The sequence below is a fragment of the Triticum aestivum genome, unplaced genomic scaffold, assembly GCF_018294505.1.
Source record: "Triticum aestivum cultivar Chinese Spring unplaced genomic scaffold, IWGSC CS RefSeq v2.1 scaffold63265, whole genome shotgun sequence".
Lineage (NCBI taxonomy): Eukaryota > Viridiplantae > Streptophyta > Magnoliopsida > Poales > Poaceae > Triticum > Triticum aestivum.
The window spans coordinates 230,698-238,761 of record NW_025228076.1 but is presented as its reverse complement, the minus strand read 5'-3'; positions in this window follow the sequence as shown (position 1 = coordinate 238,761).

The following is an 8,064-nucleotide window of genomic DNA, read 5'->3' as shown; positions in this document are numbered from 1 at the left end:
CTAGGCGCATGGGGGGGAGGCCCAAAGTGGCGCCCCAGCCCATTAGGGGCTGGTTCCCCTCCACTTTCAGCCCACGGGGCCCTCCGGGACAGGTGGCCCCACCCGGTGGACCCCCGGGACCCTTCCGGTGGTCCCGGTACAATACCGATAACCCCCGAAACTTTCCCGGTGGCCAAAACTGGACTTCCTATATATAATTCTTCACCTCCGGACCATTCCGGAACCTCTCGTGACGTCCGGGATCTCATCCGGGACTCCGAACAACTTTCGGGTTTCCGCATACATATATCTCTACAACCCTAGCGTCACCGGACCTTAAGTGTGTAGACCCTACGGGTTCGGGAGACATGCAGACATGACCGAGACGCCTCTCCGGTCAATAACCAACAGCGGGATCTGGATACCCACATGTTCCACGATGATATCATCGAGTGAACCACGGTGTCGAGGATTCAATCAATCCGTATGCAATTCCCTTTGTCAATCGGTATGTTACTTGCCCGAGATTCGATCGTCGGTATCCCAATACCTTGTTCAATCTCGTTACCGGCAAGTCTCTTTACTCGTACCGCAATGCATGATCCCGTGACTAACGCCTTAGTCACATTGAGCTCATTATGATGATGCATTACCGAGTGGGCCCAGAGATACCTCTCCGTTTACACGGAGTGACAAATCCCAGTCTCGATCCGTGCCAACCCAACAGACACTTTCGGAGATACCCGTAATGCACCTTTATAGTCACCCAGTTACGTTGTGACGTTTGGCACACCCAAAGCACTCCTACGGTATCCGGGAGTTGCACGATCTCATGGTCTAAGGAAAAGATACTTGACATTGGAAAAGCTCTAGCAAACAAAACTACACGATCTTTTATGCTATGCTTAAGTTGGGTCTTGTCCATCACATCATTCTCCTAATGATGTGATCCCGTTATCAATGACATCCTATGTCCATAGTCAGGAAACCATGACTATCTGTTGATCAACGAGCTAGTCAACTAGAGGCTTACTAGGGACAGGTTGTGGTCTATGAATTCACACATGTATTACGATTTCCGGACAATACAATTATAGCATGAATAATAGACTATTATCATGAACACAGAAATATAATAATAACCATTTATTATTGCCTCTAGGGCATATTTCCAACAGTCTCCCACTTGCACTAGAGTCAATAATCTAGTTACATTGTGATGAATCGAACACCCATTGCGTCCTGGTGTTGATCATGTTTTGCCCTAGGGAGAGGTTTAGTCAACGGATCTGCTACATTCAGGTCCGTGTGTACTTTACAAATATCTATGTCTCCATTTTGAACACTTTCACGAATGGAGTTGAAGCGACGCTTGATATGCCTGGTCTTCCTGTGAAACCTGGGCTCCTTCGCAAGGGCAATAGCTCCAGTGTTGTCACAGAAGAGAGTCATTGGGCCCGACGCATTGGGAATCACCCCTAGGTCGGTAATGAACTCCTTCATCCAGACTGCTTCCTGTGCTGCCTCCGAGGCTGCCATGTATTCCGCTTCACATGTAGATCCCGCCACGACGCTTTGCTTGCAACTGCACCAGCTTACTGCTCCTCTATTCAAAATATACACGTATCCGGTCGGTGACTTTGAGTCATCCGGATCTGTGTCGAAGCTAGCGTCGACGTAACCCTTTACGACGAGCTCTTCGTCACCTCCATAGACGAGAAACATATCCTTAGTCCTCTTCAGGTACTTCAGGATATTCTTGACCGCTGTCCAGTGTTCCTTGCCGGGATTACTTTGGTACCTTCCTACCAAACTTACGGCAAGGTTTACATCAGGTCTGGTACACAGCATGGCATACATAATAGACCCTATGGCCGAGGCATAGGGGATGACACTCATCTCTTCTATATCTTCTGCCGTGGTCGGGCATTGAGCCGTGCTCAATTGCACACCTTGCAATATAGGCAAGAACCCCTTCTTGGACTGATCCATACTGAACTTCTTCAATATTTTGTCAAGGTATGTACTTTGTGAAAGACCAATGAGGCGTCTTGATCTATCTCTATAGATCTTGATGCCTAATATATAAGCAGCTTCTCCAAGGTCCTTCATTGAAAAACATTTATTCAAATAGGCCTTTATACTTTCCAAGAATTCTATATCATTTCCCATCAATAATATGTCATCCACATATAATATGAGAAATGCTACAGAGCTCCCACTCACTTTCTTGTAAACACAGGCTTCTCCATAAGTCTGTGTAAACCCAAACGCTTTGATCATCTCATCAAAGCGAACGTTCCAACTCCGAGATGCTTGCACCAGCCCATAGATTGAGCGCTGGAGCTTGCATACTTTGTTAGCATTCTTAGGATCGACAAAACCTTCCGGCTGCATCATATACAACTCTTCCTTAAGGAAGCCGTTAAGGAATGCCGTTTTGACGTCCATCTGCCATATCTCATAATCATAGTATGCGGCAATTGCTAACATGATTCGGACGGACTTCAGCTTCGCTACGGGTGAGAAAGTCTCATCGTAGTCAACCCCTTGAACTTGTCGATAACCCTTAGCGACAAGTCGAGCTTTGTAGATGGTCACATTACCATCTGCGTCCGTCTTCTTCTTAAAGATCCATTTGTTTTCTATGGCTCGCCGCTCATCGGGCAAGTCAGTCAAAGTCCATACTTTGTTTTCATACATGGATTCTATCTCGGATTTCATGGCTTCTAGCCATTTATCGGAATCTGGGCCCGCCATCGCTTCTTCATAGTTCGAAGGTTCACCGTTGTCTAACAACATGATTTCCAGGACAGGGTTACCGTACCACTCTGGTGCGGAACGTGTCCTTGTGGACCTACGAAGTTCAGTAACTTGATCTGAAGCTTCATGATCATCATCATTAACTTCCTCCCCAGTCGGTGTAGGCACCACAGGAACATTTTCCCGCGCTGCGCTACTTTCCGGTTCGGAAGGGGTGACTATCACCTCATCAAGTTCCACTTTCCTCCCACTCAATTCTTTCGAGAGAAACTCCTTCTCTAGAAAGGACCCGTTCTTGGCAACGAAGATCTTGCCTTCGGATCTGAAGTAGAAGGTATACCCAATAGTTTCCTTAGGGTATCCTATGAAGACGCATTTTTCCGATTTGGGTTCGAGCTTTTCAGGTTGAAGTTTCTTGACATAAGCATCGCATCCCCAAACTTTTAGAAACGACAGCTTAGGTTTCTTCCCAAACCATAATTCATACGGTGTCGTCTCAACGGATTTAGACGGTGCCCTATTTAAAGTGAATGCGGCAGTCTCTAAAGCATAACCCCAAAATGAGAGCGGTAAATCGGTAAGAGACATCATAGATCGCACCATATCCAATAGAGTGCGATTACGACATTCGGACACACCATTTCTCTGAGGTGTTCCAGGCGGCGTGAGTTGTGAAACTATTCCACATTTCCTTAAGTGTGTACCAAATTCGTGACTTAAATATTCTCCACCACGATCTGATCGTAAGAATTTTATTTTCCTGTCACGTTGATTCTCAACCTCACTCTGAAATTCCTTGAACTTTTCAAAGGTTTCAGACTTGTGTTTTATTAGGTAGACATACCCATATCTACTTAAATCATCAGTGAGAGTGAGAACATAACGATATCCTCCGCGAGCCTCAACACTCATTGGACCACACACATCGGTATGTATGATTTCCAATAAGTTGGTTGCTCGCTCCATTGTTCCGGAGAACGGAGTCTTGGTCATCTTACCCATGAGGCATGGTTCGCACGTGTCAAATGATTCGTAATCAAGAGACTCCAAAAGTCCATCTGCATGGAGCTTCTTCATGCGCTTGACACCAATGTGACCAAGGCGGCAGTGCCACAAGTATGTGGGACTATCGTTATCAACTTTACATCTTTTGGTATTCACACTATGAACATGTGTAACATCACGTTCGAGATTTATCAAAAATAAACCATTGACCAGCGGGGCATGACCATAAAACATATCTCTTAAATAAATAGAACAACCATTATTCTCAGATTTAAATGAGTAGCCATCTCGAATTAAACGAGATCCAGATACAATGTTCATGCTCAAAGCTGGCACTAAATAACAATTATTGAGGTTTAAAACTAATCCCGTGGGTAGATGCAGAGGTAGCGTGCCGACGGCGATCACATCGACCTTGGAACCATTCCCGACGCGCATCGTCACCTCGTCCTTTGCCAGTCTCCGTTTATTCCGTAGTTCCTTGGGTGTTGCCGGCCTTCTTCTTGTCCGCTAAATATTTGGGGCAGTTCCGCTTCCAGTGACCACTTCCCTTGCAGTAAAAGCACTCAGTCTCGGGCTTGGGTCCATTCTTTGACTTCTTCCCGGTAACTGGCTTACCGGGCGCGGCAACTCCCTTGCCGTCCTTCTTGAAGTTCTTCTTACCCTTGCCCTTCTTGAACTTAGTGGTTTTATTCACCATCAACACTTGATGTTCTTTTCTGATCTCCCCTTCCGCTGATTTTAGCATTGAATATACCTCGGGAATGGTCTTTTCCATCCCCTGCATATTGTAGTTCATCACAAATCTCTTGTAGCTTGGTGGAAGCGACTGGAGGATTCTGTCAATGACCGCGTCATCCGGGAGATTAACTCCCAGCTGAGACAAGCGGTTGTGCAACCCAGACATTCTGAGTATGTGCTCACTAACAGAACTGTTCTCCTCCATTTTACAGCTGAAGAACTTGTCGGAGACATCATATCTCTCGACCCGGGCATGAGCTTGAAAAACCAGTTTCAGCTCCTCGAACATCTCGTATGCTCCATGTTTCTCAAAACGCTTTTGGAGACCCGGTTCTAAGCTGTAAAGCATGCCGCACTGAACGAGGGAGTAATCATCAGTACGCTGCTGCCAAGCGTTCATAACGTCTTGGTTCTCAGGGATTGGTGCTTCACCTAGCGGTGCTTCTAAGACATAATCTTTCTTGGCAACTATGAGGATGAGCCTCAGGTTCCGGACCCAGTCCGTATAGTTGCTGCCATCATCTTTCAGCTTGGTTTTCTCTAGGAACGCGTTGAAATTGAGGACAACGTGGGCCATTTGATCTACAATACATAATGTAAAGATTTTAGACTAAGTTCATGATAATTAAGTTCATATAATCAAATTATTTAATGAACTCCCACTCAGACAGACATCCCTCTAGTCATCTAAGTGTAACATGATCCGAGCTCAACTAGGCCGTGTCCGATCATCACGTGAGACGGACTAGTCAAGATCGGTGAACATCTCCATGTTGATCGTATCTTCTATACGACTCATGCTCGACCTTTCGGTCCTCCGTGTTCCGAGGCCATGTCTGTACATGCTAGGCTCGTCAAGTCAACCTAAGTGTATTGCGTGTGTTCCGAGGCCATGTCTGTACATGCTAGGCTCGTCAACACCCGTTGTATGCGAACGTAAGAATCTATCACACCCGATCATCACGTGGTGCTTCGAAACGACGAACCTTCGCAACGGTGCACAGTTAGGGTGAACACTTTCTTGAAATTATTATAAGGGATCATCCTACTTGCTACCGTCGTTCTAAGCAAATAAGATGCAAAAACATGATAAACATCACATGCAATCGAATAGTGACATGATATGGCCAATATCATCATGCTCCTTTGATCTCCATCTTCGGAGCACCATGATCATCTTCGTCACCGGCATGACACCATGATCTCCATCATCATGATCTCCATCATTGTGTCTTCATGAAGTTGTCACGCCAACGATTACTTCTACTTCTATGGCTAACCGTTTAGCAACAAAGTAAAGTAAATTACATGGCGTTATTCAAATGACACGCAGGTCATGCAAAATAATAAAGACAACTCCTATGGCTCCTGCCGGTTGTCATACTCATCGACATGCAAGTCGTGATTCCTATTACAAGAATATGATCAATCTCATATATCACATATATCATTCATCACATCTTCTGGCCATATCATATCACATATATCACTTGCTGCAAAAACAAGTTAGACGTCCTCTAATTGTTGTTGCAAGTTTTTTACGTGGTTTGTAGGTTTCTAGCAAGAACGATTTCTTACCTACGTATGACCACAACGTGATTTGCCAATTTCTATTTACCCTTCATAAGGACCCTTTTCATCGAATCCGTTCCGACTAAAGTAGGAGAGACAGACACCCGCTAGCCACCTTATGCAACTAGTGCATGTCAGTCGGTGGAACCTGTCTCACGTAAGCGTACGTGTAAGGTCGGTCCGGGCCGCTTCATCCTACAATGCCGCCGAAACAAGAAACGACTAGTAGCGGCAAGAAGAATTGGCAACATCAACGCCCACAACTTCTTTGTGTTCTACTCGTGCATAGTAACTACGCATAGGCCTGGCTCATGATGCCACTGTTGGGAATCGTAGCATAATTTAAAATTTTCCTACGCTCACCAAGATGCATCTATGGAGTCTACTAGCAACGAGGGGAAAGGAGTGGATCTACATACCCTTGTAGATCGCGAGCGGAAGCGTTCCAATAAATGTGGATGACGGAGTCGTACTCGCCGTGATCCAAATCACCGATGACCGAGTGCCGAACGGACGGCACCTCCGCGTTCAACACACGTACGGTGCAGCGACGTCTCCTCCTTTCTTGATCCAGCAAGGGGGGAGGAGAGGTTGATGGAGTTCCAACAGCACGACGGCGTGGTGGTGGATGTAGCGGCTCTCCGGCAGGGCTTCGTCGAGCTTCTACGCGAGAGAGAGAGGTGTTGCAGGGGAGGAGGGAGGCGCCAAAGGCTGTAGTATGCCGCCCTCCCTCCCCCCCTTTATATAGGCCCCCAAGGGGGGGTGCGCAGCCCTTGGAGATGGGATCTCCAAGGGGGGGGGGCGGCGGCCAAGGGGGAAGGGGTTGCCTTGCCCCCCAAGGCAAGGGGAAACTCCCCCCCCCTAGGGTTCCCAACCCTAGGCGCATGGGGGGAGGCCCAAAGTGGCGCCCCAGCCCATTAGGGGCTGGTTCCCCTCCACTTTCAGCCCACGGGGCCCTCCGGGACAGGTGGCCCCACCCGGTGGACCCCCGGGACCCTTCCGGTGGTCCCGGTACAATACCGATAACCCCCGAAACTTTCCCGGTGGCCAAAACTGGACTTCCCATATATAATTCTTCACCTCCGGACCATTCCGGAACCTCTCGTGACGTCCGGGATCTCATCCGGGACTCCGAACAACTTTCGGGTTTCCGCATACATATATCTCTACAACCCTAGCGTCACCGGACCTTAAGTGTGTAGACCCTACGGGTTCGGGAGACATGCAGACATGACCGAGACGCCTCTCCGGTCAATAACCAACAGCGGGATCTGGATACCCATGTTGGCTCCCACATGTTCCACGATGATATCATCGGGTGAACCACGGTGTCGAGGATTCAATCAATCCGTATGCAATTCCCTTTGTCAATCGGTATGTTACTTGCCCGAGATTCGATCGTCGGTATCCCAATACCTTGTTCAATCTCGTTACCGGCAAGTCTCTTTACTTGTACCGCAATGCATGATCCCGTGACTAACGCCTTAGTCACATTGAGCTCATTATGATGATGCATTACCGAGTGGGCCCAGAGATACCTCTCCGTTTACACGGAGTGACAAATCCCAGTCTCGATCCGTGCCAACCCAACAGACACTTTCGGAGATACCCGTAATGCACCTTTATAGTCACCCAGTTACGTTGTGACGTTTGGCACACCCAAAGCACTCCTACGGTATCCGGGAGTTGCACGATCTCATGGTCTAAGGAAAAGATACTTGACATTGGAAAAGCTCTAGCAAACAAAACTACACGATCTTTTATGCTATGCTTAAGTTGGGTCTTGTCCATCACATCATTCTCCTAATGATGTGATCCCGTTATCAATGACATCCTATGTCCATAGTCAGGAAACCATGACTATCTGTTGATCAACGAGCTAGTCAACTAGAGGCTTACTAGGGACAGGTTGTGGTCTATGTATTCACACATGTATTACGATTTCCGGACAATACAATTATAGCATGAATAATAGACTATTATCATGAACACAGAAATATAATA